This window comes from Lactuca serriola, chromosome 8 (assembly GCF_051521515.1).
Source record: "Lactuca serriola cultivar US96UC23 chromosome 8, Lser_US96UC23_V15, whole genome shotgun sequence".
NCBI lineage: Eukaryota > Viridiplantae > Streptophyta > Magnoliopsida > Asterales > Asteraceae > Lactuca > Lactuca serriola.
Genome location: NC_136415.1, coordinates 26,674,481 through 26,691,668, shown reverse-complemented (window position 1 = coordinate 26,691,668; position 17,188 = coordinate 26,674,481). Strand labels below are relative to the sequence as shown.

The following is a 17,188-nucleotide window of genomic DNA, read 5'->3' as shown; positions in this document are numbered from 1 at the left end:
TTTATTTGTTGCTTTTACACATTTACAAAGCACACAACCTGTTTCTTTTACCCATTTTTTGGGTGTTTTTGTTTCTTTTTCCAGTATGATTCTCAATTGGTAGATATTATGCAAGTAGAAATTAGGCTAATGTAATGTGACTCAATAAAATTTTTGTGTTTCGTTCATTTCTTTTGGTGTATCCAACCCCGCAAAGCGGGGATTCTTCCCTAGTTTGTAACAAAACTCGTTACACACATGCTAATCAAACACAAATATTTACCCAAAATTTAAACCTCAAACAATGTTTGACTTATTTAGTGTTTTTCGTTACTATCCACATTGACCAATGCATTTGACTGTGGTGGCTCAATATCCTCCAAAACACAAGTACCATCTTGTCTCTGCAAAATTCGAATGAAGAAAAATATTAACTTTGACCATAAACGTTGACTAATAAGTAATTTCAAGAATGATTCATATATCTAATAAAATTAACTGTTTTTAATTACAAAATTAATATCACCTTTGTAGCCAGACCTTTAGACGCCATGAGATCATAAAATGCACGCATTAACATTTCTTCCTCAACCTACAAAAAGACTAAATAATTAATATTCCTATGATATTTTGCTTGTTTCTTTTCTTTAAAATGCCAATTTAACCCTTTAGTTGCGTGTTATACAAAATGGAATGGAAGTCAATTATAAAAACAAAAGAATACTTTAACTATATATATATATATATATATATATATATATATATATATATATATATATATATATATATATATATAATATTATTAAAAGATGAATTACCTGAAGTTTATGTAATTCATGTGACATTGATCTATAAACATCCATGAGGAGTTCATCCTGTTTCTCCAAGTGTCTACATATTAAAGAACAATATTATGTACTCTTAGTCATATTAGCGTTAAAAACATTTCAAGAAAACTTACTTTAACATCTCTCCAGTGTATTTAGGATCCATCAAGTGCAGATTCTGAAAAAAAAAAGTTCTCAAAATTAGGGATGACCTTCAAGCATTGTTGATCAAATTAACATAAATTAACATGTGTTACATCAGAAATCATATCAGAACAAGATAGTAATGTGAATAATATGTGGAAAGACAAATTTTTATGCATAAAATCTTTGATCTTGTTCTTGATCATGCTTCAGTTTAGATCCAATTCACTGATGGGTTAGTAACACAATCATAGCTCCAAACACGAATGCAATTTCCTCTGTTTTCAAAACAATGTCTGACTTAAAATAAAATTCTTCTTAACGATTGAAGTTCAATTTTCAACCAACCGAACTTAAACTAGCAAACCCTAACAATTAAATAACTACTCGTAAAAAATCAGCCATGGAAACAGAAATTATAAGTCATTATAAACAAGAAAGTAAACTGTAAAGAGATATGTTATGTCAAGAAACAATCGGAAGGAAAATATTGGGGACAGGGTAAGGGATATCTGAAACTGCGATTTCTTACGTATTACCAATTTTGACCAAACAACTAACGAATCAGATCTAAACACACATGAAATCAATCTGTAATCCGACAAGCATACAATAACGAAGATTGCTATAATACGTACCTTACCAGTAAGAGAGGCGACGATCTTCAGAACCCAATCAAACCACTGCGCAGAAGTTGGTGGTGTCGGTTGCTTCGGGTATGAAGGAGGTCAGCGCCGGTGGCTGCAGGGAAGGATGATGGTGAAGATGGAGGCTGCTGTGGCGTGGTGTTTAGGAGGCGGTGAGAAGCAAATAAGAAGAAAAGATAAAACGATGTAGGGAATGAGGGCTAAAAGTGTATACACAATGAATCCTTCAGAGCCCTTTGTGAATCAATCAAGATGAATTGAAATTGAAATTGAACAAAGATGTGAATCAATCAAAGAAAGAGGTGACGACAAACCAGATTGGTCGCTAGTTGAAGTTGTCGCTGTGACCTTGTTGTTCGCTCGCTGCTGCAATCGACCGTGATGGTCGCAAAATCGGAGGACGCCGGATCGGAGAGGGGGGTTGCGACGGTGCTGGTCGCTGCAAGATGGAGTCGATCGATCGAGGGTTTTTTCTGGGAGGTTGGGAGGTTGGACGACGACTGGAGGCGAAAAAAAAAAAAAAAAAACGCGTTTTCTTTTTTTTTTTTTTTTTTTTAGGGTCAAAGGCTTGCAGACTTTAGAAGAGGCTATTCCATATCGGTGTGTGGTGAAGACCTCGCGCAACGTTTTCATGTCTCGCACTTTAGAAAAACAAACAGACTGCAAACAATTATGTTTGCGCGTGGTCTCGCAGACATAAGAGGTTACGCAGACCTGCAGAGAAAAAACAAACATCCTCTTAATTTATTTATATATATATTTAATCATTTATGTTCTTTTTTATATAGTTATTTATGTTTTTATTTGTACAAACATGACCATCAAACCTAATGGTTATATGTGTACAAAATAAAAAATATAAACAATTAGATATGTATAAAAAAAACATAAATAACTAAATATATACAAAAATAAACATCAGCGATTAAATGTATACACAATCTAATCAACATTGTGCGTCATCCTAAAAAAACATGTTTCAAAACCATGTTTCCCAGTTATAATGGTTTATAGGGCTAAAAAACAAAAAAACTATTGTCATCGATCATTAAAATATTTCTTTTAATAATTATTAAACTTACAAGTTATCTTAATATTAAGCCCTTTTTGTTAATGATTAATTTATATTTTCAGTTAACCAATTATTATAAATTACACGAATGATCTTTATGGTTTCAATTTTCTTTTATGATTGGTCCCTCACAAACACCGTTTACCTCCAAACAAATTTGAAAATCTCCCCCATCTTTGAAAACTAATATCATTTCGTTTCACCTTAAAATCCTTTTCGAAACATCAATGAAACGGAAAGTCCATGCTTGCAATCTTTAATCGAAAACCAATTCCAGCATTTAAAATCGAAAATCCAGATCCTACACTATCTTTAAGGAGAAGCAGTGTAATCATCCATCGAAAAACCGAAAATCAATTCACGTGCTTCGAAAATCAATGCATCCAAATAATCATTCACCCTTCTTCAAACCTTTGTGAAATAAACCATAATCAAACTCAAAAACAAAAAGCCATGCCCCATTTTCGATCCATCCTTCCTTCGATGAATCAACAACCTTTAGAAATATTACATCAAACAACTTTTTCAAATCCAAAATAATAACCATTGATAACTAAATCGATACATTGTTATTGTTGTGTCATCAATCAAAGAAAAATAAAAGGAAACAAGCTTAGTTTGTTTGGGACGATTGCACGACTAGAGGAGAGGGGGTCATTAACAATTTTTTGTATGCTTCATGTTCGTTTCTTTTCCTTCATGTGTCCTGATCCTCCCAATTCTTATGTGTCATTCGTTGCTCATCAGGAAGAATAAAACTGTCACACCCCTGGCCGGCGGCAGAAACGTCAAGGTGTGCGACATCATCATGGATCACACTAATTTACTTACATAGAATAGTATAACAACATAACATAACGTATAAACTTATATTTGTTGGGTTTTATTTCAAAATTAGTTTCATAAACTAGAAAATATGGCAAAAGGAAGACTTGATTTTCTAAAATAACATAAACAATTTATACCCACCAAAGATCATCTTGCAAGTTATTGAAAGATTGACCATAACAGAGGCAACGACTGGAAACCTTCTAATATCCTACTGATTGGTTATCTGTTGAGTCAAAAATATGGTTTACTTTACTTTTCTGGGCAATTATATTTTTGTGTAATAGTTTACGAATTTATGGTCTAGTTTACGGCTGAGTTTACGGCCGTAAACACCTTACGGCCGTAAACTCATTTACGGCCCATATGTTTCCGGCCCATATCCAACATGTATAAATAGAGGTGTTAGGGTGAGGAGTAAAGATTGATGATTGTTGAACAGAAGTAGTTTACGGCCAGAGAGACAGGAGCTTTTATTTGTGTGTGAATCTTGTGTAAGGAATTTCATTCATATAATTAATACAATCAAGATTCATCATATTTTTCTTCTTCTTCTCTTCTATTTTTATCTAACATCATCCGTTTGATTGAGATTCCGCACCATCAAACGGATCTGACTGATACACGGGCATTTTAGGGACTTTACAATTGGTATCAGAGCCAAGTTGTATCAGTCAAAAGGTTTTACAATTCGTTTGGAATCTGAATATTCTGTGTTTACGGTCCAAGCTTACGGCCGTAAACACCAAGTTCTTGGGCCGTAAACTCTGTTTGGGGCATTATTTGATCTTATTTTCGAAATATTTTTGCGTTTTTGGATAGATCTCGCAAAAATAAGGGGGGTTTGTTCTTTGTGTTTTTCATAAAAATGGGTTTTTGATCGAGTTTTGGAGCTTCAAAGTCGAATTTTCACGTAACCGGAAACTGTTTACGGCCAGTTTACGGCCGGAAACTATTTACGGCCGGCGGCGCATTCCCGTTTGCGGCTAGGGTTTCCGGAGATCTCGGCTCGGAAGCGGCTTGCGACTCGGACGTGGCGGCTCGGCTCGGACCTCGGCTCGGATCACGACTGGGCTCGGTTTGCGGCTTGGAGATCGGCTCGGCTAGGCAGTGAACTACAGCAGCTTCATAAAAATAGAAACAGCTTCGCGTCTTGCAAGGTTCGAACACGGGTCTACTGGGAGGAGAACACGCGCCTTTCCAACTCGACCAAAAGGCTTTTTGTTTCTTAGCTTCGGAATTTAATTAATAATGCGTCTTTTTCGCATTCAAGTTTTGCAATTTTGACACTTTTAACCCCAAAACTCAATTCCTTTTTATTTTAAATTCCTTTTTCATCCAAAATAATAAAAATTAATTAATTAATTAATTAAAATTAATAGTAATAATAATAATAATATAAAAAAAAAGAAAAAAAAATTTAAAAAAAAAAAAAAACTTTTTATTTTTATATTTTATTTAAAATTTTGATTTTGACTTTCAAGTTTGACTTTTGATTTTAAATCTTGACTTTTTCATTTAACCTTTAAAATTTCAAATTTAACCTTTCGGTTTGACTTTTCAAGTTTAATTTTTAAAATTTGACTTTTAAGGTTAATTTTTTTTAAAAATAAAAAAAAAAAAGCCTTTTTAAATTTGACTTTTAAGTTTTATTTTAGCTTCTAGTTGTATTTTTTAATTAATTGATTTTAAAGTCTACAAGGGGTTTAAAAACATGAAAGAGAGTTGTCAGGATATGTTAAGACAAAATTTCAACCTTTTCGATTTTATCCCTGGAGAAACCTTGGAAGCTCAGTTGCAGCGATTTACTACACTCACTACTGAGATGAATATAGCCGGGATCTTTTCGATCAAATATGAGATAAATAATAGGCTATTGAATTCACTTCCAAAATCATGGGATATGAACGTGGCCATCATCAAGAAGACAAAAGATCTCAATCGTCTTAGTATTGCTGAAGTAATTGAAGAGCTTGACGCTTTAAAGAGTTCTTTAAACCTTCCGGTCAATGAAGTGTCGTGTTCTCATGCATGTGAGGTTTTATGTTCTCAATCATGTGAAGATACGATTAAATTTCTTCGAGAACAAATTGATTTATTAAAAGGGGAAGTTGAGGACCTGAGATATAAAGGATATCAACTCAGGAAAGGACAGAAACCCCTGAAGGCTGAGTTAGAAGCAAAAACCAAGGACTTTAGGAAACTTCAGGAAGACTACAGTAACAAGTGTGAAAACTATGATTATGTAGTCAAACAAAATGCTGAGCTAGTGGCTGAAGTTGAATCTTTGAAAGGAAAGTTTGAAACTGCCAAACTTGATGTTAGAAAATATGATTTCTCAAGTGAGGTAGTTGCAAATATGATAGACCAAAGCATGCAGTTTAAAAGGAATCAACACAAGGGTCTAGGGTATGATAGTGTACCTCCTCCTTACAATCATAACCACACATCCATCCCTATGACAAAGAACGAAATTGACAGGGAGGCACATCTTCAATATGGAAAACGAGCTGGATTTGTGTCAGGAGGAGTTATTAATGTTGAAAATACTGATGCTTCTGTTACATGTGCAGGTAAAGTAGCAGAGGATGAGAACAAGGGGAGTTCTTCTGAACAAACAAACGACCCCTTGAACTCTAAATCTGTTGCTTCTAATCAACCTGTCGTTGGTAAATACAGGCCACCAATTCCAGCGCAACAAAGTGCCTGTTGTAAGTGTGCATATGGGAACAACAAGAGACAAGGCAAGGATACGCCACCAGGGGCAGGAAGAAACAACTTCACAGTGAAGAAAAATACATGTTTTCACTGTGGAACACCTGGTCACATTGCCCGAAATTGTCCAAATCGCGCGTATGTTCCCTACTACGCACAAGGCTGGCAGAACACGTCAAGAGGGAGACACTCCAAAAGATACCCCTCGAGATCACGATCAGACATTGACGACTGGAATGCCAAGAAGGCCAAGAATTCAACTCCCAAGGCCAAGCATCCAGCCCACAAGGCAAAGAATTTGAATCCCAAGGGCAAGAAGGGAATGCCGGCCAAGAAGCCTAGTTCAAGAGATGCTCCTGTGAAGCCAAGACCGGTTAGGTCAAAGTCATCTAGGCAGACGGCTTCAAGTTTCAAATCAAGTGCTGAGCCACCCATCGGATCGAAAAAGAAATGGGTTAAACCCAACTACAAATGGATTCCGAAGGCTCACTCTCCCAAAATTCCTAATGCTTCTAACGTTTCTACATCTTCTGTTTGTGATAAACAGGATATGTCATGGGAGAGAGTACCGTGCAAGGATGACAAAGGTCGACCCGGTTTCAAAATGGACTGGGTTCCAAAGATCAACTAATCCCGCACTGTGTCGGAGCAGCTATGGAGGCATATCCTCAGACTTCGGTTTGTTGGTAGTGGCTGCTCCTGGCATATGATTGGGGACATCTCTCAATTGTACAACACTTAGAATATTGTTTGAGAGCATGTGTCCATTGCGGGAAAGGAAAGAAGGAAGGAAAGAAGGGATCACACGGGGTTAATTCTTAAAGATATGAAGAATTTTCGGATCTGTTCTGAGATTATGCTTGCTGTTCTCAGACCTTCTGGATGCAGATTCAATCGGTGACTTACGGTTTGCGTTTTCTTCTCTATACTCCTAAGTTTTTTCTTAACCTGATTCACTTTAAAGACTAATTTTTGTTTTAGGTTAGTTTAAATTTGCGCATTATTTTCGTTTCTCTCCTATGCACAAATTTAGGGGGAGAAATAAAAACAAAACAAAAATTAGAAAATTTTAATTTAAAAAAAATAATATAAAATAAATCAAAAAAAAATTAGAAAATAAAAAAATCAAAAAATATGTTGGTTATGAAATGTGCTTGAGGGAGATGTTCTGGGAAGTGATATTATCAAGTGATAACAGGCAACCTGAGTCTGCGTAACGTACCCGAAGTTGAAGGGTCTATGCTCTGACTTGATGCGTCGGTAGGCACGAAAATTTTTAAATGGACTTGACTAGGGAGATTTGAACTTAGGAAATTTATAGACTTGACAAATCTTGACCTAGTTAGATACGTTCAGCCTGACAATACGACGCTCGGATAGGTTGAGCAGGGAGATATATATAGGAATCTACTCGTCACATTAAATGAACCCGTACTTGGAACCGTGGCTTAACTTTTCCTCGATGTGCGGATTCTGTCCTTAATTCCGGTTGGATGGGGCGACTGGTAAATTTCGATAAATTAGGTCTGTAGAAAATCGTTTTCTTTCTTTCTGTCTGTTAGTCATATGTTGTCTCCTTTGCGTGACTTATAATCCGACCTGGTACACAACATATGCAACTCCATTTCTCTGTAGGAAATATATATGCGCTTGAAATATATGTGTGAAATGTATATGTGAAAAACTTCTCATCTGTTAGCCACATGCTGTCTCCTTTGCGCGACTTCTAATCCGACCTGGTATACAGCATATGCAACCTTCTTCTTCTCAACCCCTCTGAAGTAGGTAGAAATAGAATTCTGTATCCCTTCTCTCTCTGAATGATTGTCTGCTCACCCTGTGTAAGGAGTACTCTGGAAGTTCTTGATGGCTGGGGCATACCAGGAAGCGGGAAACACGTTCCAGTACACTTAAAAATTGAACACATACAGATTGTCTATAGATCTCGCTGCTCAATTTAGGTGGACAACAATATCCCTGGTCGTCGTCAGATGAATGGTCCTTAAGATATAGTATCTAAGGAATTAGGATCAGATATAATTTTTAGGAACTTAAGTTCACTTTGTCTTGTAACAAGTAGTATGTCCTAAATAAGTCACAAATTTTTCGTGTTTAAGTGGAGAACAATACCGACGATCGACCAGACAAAGATGTGAATATGGAAGGTACCGACAAGTGGATAAGAATGTCTAAAAACTTTGATCCCAAATCTCTCTTAAAGTTAGATATCATTTTATTTTTGTTAAATTTGCCATAGTTTCTTCTAATTTAAATATTAGAGGAGAATTAAAAATTAAAAAAAATTAAATTAAATAAAATAAAAAAAAAATCAAAAATTAAAAATCCAAAAATAGTGTTATTTCTGTTTTGTTTCTTGTTCAGAAAAATAAAAAAAATCCAAAAATATTTTTGTTTCTATTTTAATTTGTGTGCTAATTTTTCTTTTAGTTTTGTTTTTGTCTTGAATAGTGATTTCAGGTATAGATAAGACTCATGGAGTTTGTGCTGAAGATTTCTGAGCCAAAGCCTCGTCCGTGAGCATCGAAGAATTCACATTCGAAGGAGCAAGAAATGAAGATCATTCTTTCAACATTCAATCTTTCAACCCCAGAAGCAAGATGAAGCTGAAATTAAAGATTATGTGACGGATTGCATTGAAGCCTCATCAATCAGTCTGCTGCTATCTTTGTACCTGCTGAAGTGATCCAGAAGATTTGTTCTCTCTGATGTTCTCTCTGAAGATTCTCAAGCTGAAAGCGCCATCTTTCAAGAATCAGTACAAGAAGCCTCCTCACCCAACGTGCGTTCAATGCTAAATTCTGAAGAAAACCTCAAGTGCTCAAGATGAAGTCATTCATTGAAGATTCATATGTTCATCCTGATGCTGTGAAGAAATCGAAGGTTAAAGCTAAAGCCAAGCTCTCATTGAAGATTATGAAGAAAGTCAGCTATTTTTTAGGGGGAGCTTGTTGGGTCATTAAGAAAAGAAAGCTATAAACCAAGGGGGAGATTGTTGAGTCAAAAATATGGTTTATACTTTACTTTTCTGGGCAATTATATTTTTGTGTAATAGTTTACGAATTTATGGCCTAGTTTACGGCCGTAAACACCTTACGGCCGTAAACTCATTTACGGCCCATATGTTTCCGGCCCATATCCAACATGTATAAATAGAGGTGTTAGGGTGAGGAGTAAAGATTGATGATTGTTGAACAGAAGTAGTTTACGGCCAGAGAGACAGGAGCTTTTATTTGTGTGTGAATCTTGTGTAAGGAATTTCATTCATATAATTAATACAATCAAGATTCATCATATTTTTCTTCTTCTTCTCTTCTATTTTTATCTAACATCATCCGTTTGATTGGGATTCCGCACCATCAAACGGATCTGACTGATACACGGGCATTTTAGGGACTTTACATTATCCCGCTGATTGCATAACCATCGCAACCAGCGCCACATTCACATCCATCACAGGTAAAACAAGACTACTTAAGTTTGAAGTCTCATATAATGATCAATAAATGCATGTTGTTTTGGTAATATTGGTTTGTGGTGAGTTTTTGCTAAAAGATTTGGTAACTGGTTTTTTGTTCTGCGTGCAAGAAATAACAATGTACTTTGATTTTTTTGCCCCAAGTGCAAGAAATAGTAATGTACTTTGGTATCAATAAATGTGTATTGATTTGGTAATTGTGTTTGTAATTGCATTGTTGTCCCAAGTGCAAGAAATAATAATGTACTTTGGTATTTCTTGTATTTAAGGTTCTTTCGCACAAAATAAGTAGAAAATAAGCTACCATTTCTTATAAAATAATACTATTTAATTTCAAAGTCTCATATATCTATATAATGATCAATAAATGCATGTTTATTTGGTAAGTGTGTTTACGTCCCAAGTACATGAAATATCAATGTATTTTTTGTATTTCTTGTATTTAAGTGCAATAAATATCAATGTATTTTGGTCATTTTTGTTTATGTTTGATAGTTTAACTTATAAGTTTACATATGTTGTTTTTTATATGGTTGGAACTTTATGCGTTTTTTCAATTGGGGAAACTACAAAGTGATGACCAAGGAGGAAACGAGGAGAGTGGAGATGATGGTTCGTTGAATAATTAGTTGTGTTTTGTATGTTAGACTTGTTGTGACATAAATTTATAACACTTTTGTTGTTTATTTTGATATTTGTATGAAATTATAACACTTGGATACCTAATTGGATGTCGTTATGTAATTTTTTTATGCGTTTAATGTCGTTACCTATTGGTTTTTTGCATCCGAAAAATGTTGATTTTTAAAAATATAAAAAATGAAAAATAATATTATCAGCGACATTATTACGTGCGATAGACAATTATCGGCAACAAGGTTATTAGCAGTGACAAATATCTTTAGCGGCGACATTTTAAATCATAATGACAAGGTAGTACGGATGACTTTTTAGCGGCGATGTGTCGTCACTATTACTTTTACCGGCGACAAATCCAAACTTTAGCGACCAATTTTTTCGTGTTAACGTCTCTTTTTCTTGTAGTGTGTACTACTGCAAAACTAATGTCAACTAATTTAACCATGTTAAATTCATCATAGACCAAATAAACCCACCGAATATTTATCCCAAACATAACCAAACAAAACTAAATTGTTAATCATAATTCATAAACACGAATTCCATAGCATCGATGTAGCAACGCTTTTAGCAAATAAATAATTCGAGTGAACTAAACAGAAAAATAAATTGAAATATATATATATATATATATATATATATATATATATATATATATATATATATATATATATATATATATATATATATATATATACTAGCCGTTTACCCGCGCTAAGCGCCGCGCGGCAAATAATTTCTTTCGGAATATAGTAATGTGATGATTAGTTTTTTTAAACACACATTTTAATAAATAAGAACAATAAAGAGTTTGTTTGCTCTTGCATCTCTCCAAATGAAATCCACACGAATAGGTGTCAAAAATACCACAAATGAAAGTTTAATAGCAATGAAAATGCATCAACGTAAATGTGACCGTTCATGATTCTAAAAAAATCTTTGAATTAGTATAGAAAAATTTTATGTACGAAAATATACTCGCCACTATCGATGATCAATAAGAATATATATATATATATATATATATATATATATATATATATATATATATATATATATATATATATATATATATTTAAGGTTTTGTGTAGATAGTACTTTAGGTCATGATTCACAAGTATCTAATTATGAGATCTCATTAAGTGTTTTATTTATGTTTTATTTATGTTTAGCTATACATGATTTTTGGTTTATGAAAATTATGTTATATTTATATTCATTTATTACGAGTGGAAGGTAATAAATTTATCACCTATAAATATAATATCTATTTGATAATTTAGAAAGTGTTTTGTGTGAATTCATAAGTTAACATAGAAACCTTTTTGTGCTTCCACATAAAATGAGTGTAACGTTTACATATTTCAAAACAAATTGATAAGAAAAGTATTAGCAAAAAGCGTGATTAAATATTTCAAAACAAATTGACAGGAAGTAAAGCATGCAACTACCCAAATATAGCAAGTTGACAAACTTCCCTTTCAAGCCCTTCACAAAGCCAATTGATGTGTGTAAACTCAACTAGTTTTAAACCTACTTTTAATTATAAAATGAACACACAAAGGCAGTGGACCTATCAATTGTGGTAAAGCTAAATAAGTAGGGTATCGAACACAGGGAACGGTAAATTAAAACTAAAGACTAATTTTATCTAAATTAAATAATAATAAGGGGTTTTCTCTAGTTTTACAAGACGAGAAACTTACTAACTATCACTTAAACTAAAAACTAGAAAAGAAAAGATTCAACTAAATTCAATGACGAAAGGAACTTCTGTTTAGTTCAACTCAATTGATCATATGGTTGATATTATGGTACTCGTGCAATGGATTAATTCTTCTATTGGCTACCGATTAAAGTGATTAGCTTTACATTCGCTGCACTAATCCTTAGAGAACAAACTAACTCAAACAGTGATCAGTTGTCTAATTTAATTTAATTCACTAGATTATTTATTCGGGTTAACTTAGACTTGTAATAGCTAACTAATTTGGTCCTTTAGTTAACCTCTTGTTGATGGTCATCACACAAGCTCACACATGAATTTACCTAATTTTCTATTAATTCTAGTTTCACATTCGTTAATCCTAGACATATGATAAAGTGGTCACATAAACATATGAGGTTGACAATTAAAAGATGTTCATACTATTTAATTATCTTCCTATCAACAGAAAAATAGTTATCATTCACACACAAGGTTCTTTAACAAGCTAAAATCAACAAAATCACCAATATTGAATTAATCCTACCATAAATCAAACCATAGTTTCAATATTGTATCCCCAAACAGAAGTTTAAGAGTTTTAGCTCATGATTGAGGTAATTAACAACAATAAAACGAATTCTAATTGTCTAACCATGATTGAAAACAATAGATTAAGTAGAATGATGAGAATTTGCCTCAAATCTCCTTCGAAATTGAATTATAGGTTGTATCTTCGATCTCTAGGGTTCTTCTGACTCTCTAATCGCAGTTCTTTTCTCCAAAAAGGTTCCAGAATACCTTCTGTCGATCTAGACAGTCCTTTTTATAGATTCGAACCAACTCGCCGAGTCCATGACCGACTTGCCGAGTCCATCCCTTAATTCCTGTACACGGTAAGTCACGGAGTCTTTATCCTCTCGAATCTTCGATGCTACTCGCCGAGTCCCTTGTATGTTTAGCCTTTTTCTTCTTTGTTCAACTCTCGAGCTCCCAACCGCTTCTCCTACTTCCGAGCTTCGCTTTTGGATTGAAAACATAATTCAAACACTTTGAAGTATCTTTTGTCCATGATATACAATAAATTAGCTAATAAATGATAAAAACATATACTTATTATAAGGCTAAATATGCAGATATCAAAATATCCCACACTTGACTTTTGCTTGCCCTCAAGCAAAACTAAATTTTAGCACATTAGAATCACATAGGACAACATCAATCCAACCCAGCCATTATGCCAAGACCACAATGCATGCATTTGTGTCTAAAAATTTTCCTAATAACCCCCATACTCCAAATACTCACAATCCTCATAAACATTCGCCCACTTATCCCGAACAATGCTCATTTTATGCATCCCTCCGAATCCATCTGCAGAAAACCTCCTATCCTCAAGGTATTTTTGGTTGAGCAACCCAAGCATACATAATCTAGAATTACAATTTATGATACCATTATGGAGCTCTTTTGAATTCTTCACTTCCTTGATAATTTGATCTTTGATTTCTTTGAATTCACCACCTTGTTTGATTTGATTTTTGGTATCTTCAATTTTTGAACTCTTGGAATTTTGATCATTTAATCTTCACTTTAGTTGCTCCAAAATTCTTCAAAATTTTCTTGCAATTCTCTCTTTTTTTTACATGTACCTCACTTTTTTTCACTCAAAACCCTACATGTTTAAGCAGAGGCGCTCAACTTCAACCTTTATTGGTTAATGATAATAATTTTCCTGGATACATTTTTGGTACACGATGCTAAACATATTGCATCCTTCAGGCTAAGCAAGGTCATGTTTTTGTCCCATGATTTCACTGGAATAAGGAAGCCACAAATGCACTAGAACGTATATAGGCTCAACTAAACATTTGAGTCTTCATGCAATCATCAACATAACTCTAACATGGAATCCTAATTACTTTTTACCAAAATTTTCTAAATTAAATCCTAAGTAACATTTTTGGTATGCAAAAATTTAAAAATTAACCTAAATTAGGACATTAGGATTCTGTATTTACTAAGATGACATCAACCCCCTACCCCACACTTATTTTATGCAATGTCCTCATTGCATGTTATGCATGAAAAATAAAAACATGAAATGTAAAGGGAATTGGAACAAACTCCCCTGGGGTAGCAGTCGCTAGGCTGATCATCTTCTATTAAGCTCTTACTTCAATCGACTTTAGACATGTGAACAAGTTATCCATGTCTTGGGCATCAAATCGTATGTGAGCAGCTCCAAATGTGCAGGAAAAATACTGTAAAATCTTCAGGAATTGATTGCAAAGAATAAGTGGTCAAGTGGTATGTCCAACAGCATCGAATCAGCAGTCTTCACGGTGTAAAAATAAGTGACTCGTCGAGTCATATAAACGACTCATTGAGTATAGTTGCGGAAAGTCTCGAAAGTGTGAACATATATATTATGACTCGTCGAGTTTGCTTAGTGCACTCGGTGAGTCTGTGTTGGGTGGAAAAATAAACGTTATGCACTTGTTCTAGCTTGTGATAAATCTCAAAAACTTCCCATAACTTCTAGAATTATTCACTCATGTCCCTTAGGACCGGACTCGACACCTTAACTCTAAACTTCGCCCTTTCTTGACTCTTTTCCACTTTTTTTCTTCCTCTCAAACTCTAAACCCTTTATGCAAGCATTCCTAATCCAAAATCTAAAAGTCACCAAGGCAAATAAAACATCAAACACATGAATTTAAGTCCTAATTAACAATTCAAAACACACTAAACAAAATAAAAAAAACAAATAAAAATTGTTCCATAAGACATAAAAAAAACTAATCATCATCCTCTTCCTCATCATTGCCATGTGCAACTCTACTCCCATCAGCTCCACTCCGCCTTGCATTAATGATCTCGTCCCAAGAAGGAATGTAGGGAAAGTTACCCCCATCAATGTGTGGAATATGGAAATGGTCAAAAAGCCGCACGTGGGATTCATTGCTGAAATTTATACCCCTTGCCATTTGATCTTGGAGCCTCCTCATCTTGACATTATACCAATCCATTGGCACTTCATCATTGTCCACCGGAATCACCGGCGGTTTCCCCTCCACTTCTCGCTCACATCTCGATCTAACCCTCCTTCCCGGTGCCTCGGGCACGACCACCGGATCGTCACGCGGGATAGCATAATGACCATCGCCATAATCTTCAATAATTCTTTCCCTACGAAAAAGAATAGGATTAAAGGGAGGGACAGGAATCATTGTCATCAAGTTCCATGCACCGTGGGTCATCAACCCATAGGAGTTGGCTAACCGGGTCACGAACATTCCACCGTTAATCTTCGAAGTTTTACGATCCTTGACCGCTCCCTCCGCCAAGTAAGAGGCCAAACACCATGGAATGTTGCAGAAGGTTTCGGGCGTGATGATACTCCAAAGATAAAATACGTCAAGGTTGGAAACCTTGTCGTCGTCCTTTCTTTGATTGATTGTAGTGGAGATAAGGCGGTGGATGAGGCGGTGTGTGGGTGACCTAATGCTCCCTTCTTGAGCCGATTTCGGAATATATAATTTGTTGGCGATTGTGTTCCACCAACCAATACTTGTAACACTGTCGGGGAACACCTTATGATATTGTTCCAAGAAGGCGCAGAAGACAGCAGTAGCGACCAATGGTTGGTCATAAATCCCCAATCGGTATGCAAGTTCAATGACAGAACATTGATGGAATTCGCCCCCAAGACAAAAACTAAAGCTCTCGGGGTGGCAGCAATCATCTCCTCCTCGGAAAGATACCGTGGAGAAAAATTCCCAGCAGAGTTCATGAAACACAGGCTCTTGAATTCTGAAAAATCGGCTCCATCCATCACATATAATTGACACCCCATCGTAAGTGAATTACTTAAAAAGGTAAGGCGCCAACTCTTCCTCATATAAGAAACTCTTTAACCAATCCCAGTCAATCCTATTAGGTACATAAACCTCCTTCTTCCTGATCTCAACCAACCTCTTCCCCCATTTTGTCGTCGTGGAAGCAGATTCAATCTGAGGGAAATTCAACCAAGGAAAATCTCCTTGGTTTCCACAAGAGCTTTGTCCTCTTGAAAACATTGTTCCTGCAAAACAAAGAACAAACAACCCAGAAGATACAGAAAAACATCAAAACAGATTCCATCTGGGTCCCAGACTAGACTCGTCGAGTCCATGAACGACTCGGCGAGTCGGATGAACTGCGCGAGTCAGTCGACGGGTCGAGCGAAATTCGACCATAAAAACTCAAAATTTCCTACTGGGGTTTGTCTCGGGATGTTCATACAGTATACTAGTGCAAGAAATTTCATGTAAAACATCCTAATTGAGTGAAAATCAAAACCCTAAAAAATCCTAGATTTTCAAAATTAACACTTTAAAACACTAAAAATTGAAACTTTAACAGTAAAATAGAAGAGATTACATACCTTGATTACTAGATTTCAAAACTTGGAAGACAATGGAAGAAAATGGGGAGAAAGAAAAAATTTGAGAGAGAGATGCACCCGTTGAGTGTGTCGGTTGTGTGTGTTTGAAATTAGGGTTAAACCCCTATTTACCTAATGTAAAATATTTATTATCCTCTTTTTTTAGTAAATAATGTCGACTCATCGAGTCGGGGTTCGACTCGCCAAGTCGTGTCGTGATTTTAGATCTCTGAGTTTTGAATGGACTCGTCGAGTAAGTCACCCCACTCGCCGAGTCACTGATTTTTCTTTTTCAAAAACTAATAATAAGTTTTATAAAACTCTATTTCCTCTTAAAAATTAACTTCAACCCACCCCACACTCAAACCATGCAGGCCCTCAATCATTCATTTTGAAGAAGATGAAGATTTAAAAATCCTAAAAATGAAAAAGTAAAAATAAAAGAAATCAAACTCTAATGACGGGTTGCCTCCCGCTAAGCTCTTCTTTTTAAGGAGTCGTTAGCTGGACTCCTTCCCGCTCTATGTTTCTTTGTTGTGCTACATCGGGAACTCACGCTTTATCTTTTGCGGTTTATACTTCGTCTTGTAAACGTGTATCTTCTTCTTGTATGCACGTCTCAATTCTTCTCTCTTTTTCCGTGTGGCATCTTCTTTAATTGAATGTTTGATCTGTTTTCCAGCCTTCTTTTTCTTCTCCCCACTCTT

At 35.2% G+C, this 17,188-nt stretch overlaps 1 long non-coding RNA gene across 6 annotated transcripts; it reads right to left on the bottom strand.

The window, feature by feature from the left end:
• Window positions 1–137: 137 nt before the first annotated feature.
• On the bottom strand, window positions 138–2,139 carry LOC145066104 (uncharacterized). Of its 6 annotated transcripts, none has more exons than XR_013688633.1 (6): window positions 1,912–2,139; window positions 1,594–1,722; window positions 941–984; window positions 798–870; window positions 506–571; window positions 138–383 (listed from the first exon to the last, which is right to left on the bottom strand). It is a non-coding gene; the product is annotated as an uncharacterized LOC145066104 (long non-coding RNA). The 6 variants fall into 6 exon arrangements; XR_013688634.1 differs by having other exon boundaries at window positions 1,594–1,691; XR_013688629.1 differs by having other exon boundaries at window positions 1,589–1,725; window positions 1,912–2,138.
• Between the last annotated feature and the right edge of the window lie 15,049 nt (window positions 2,140–17,188).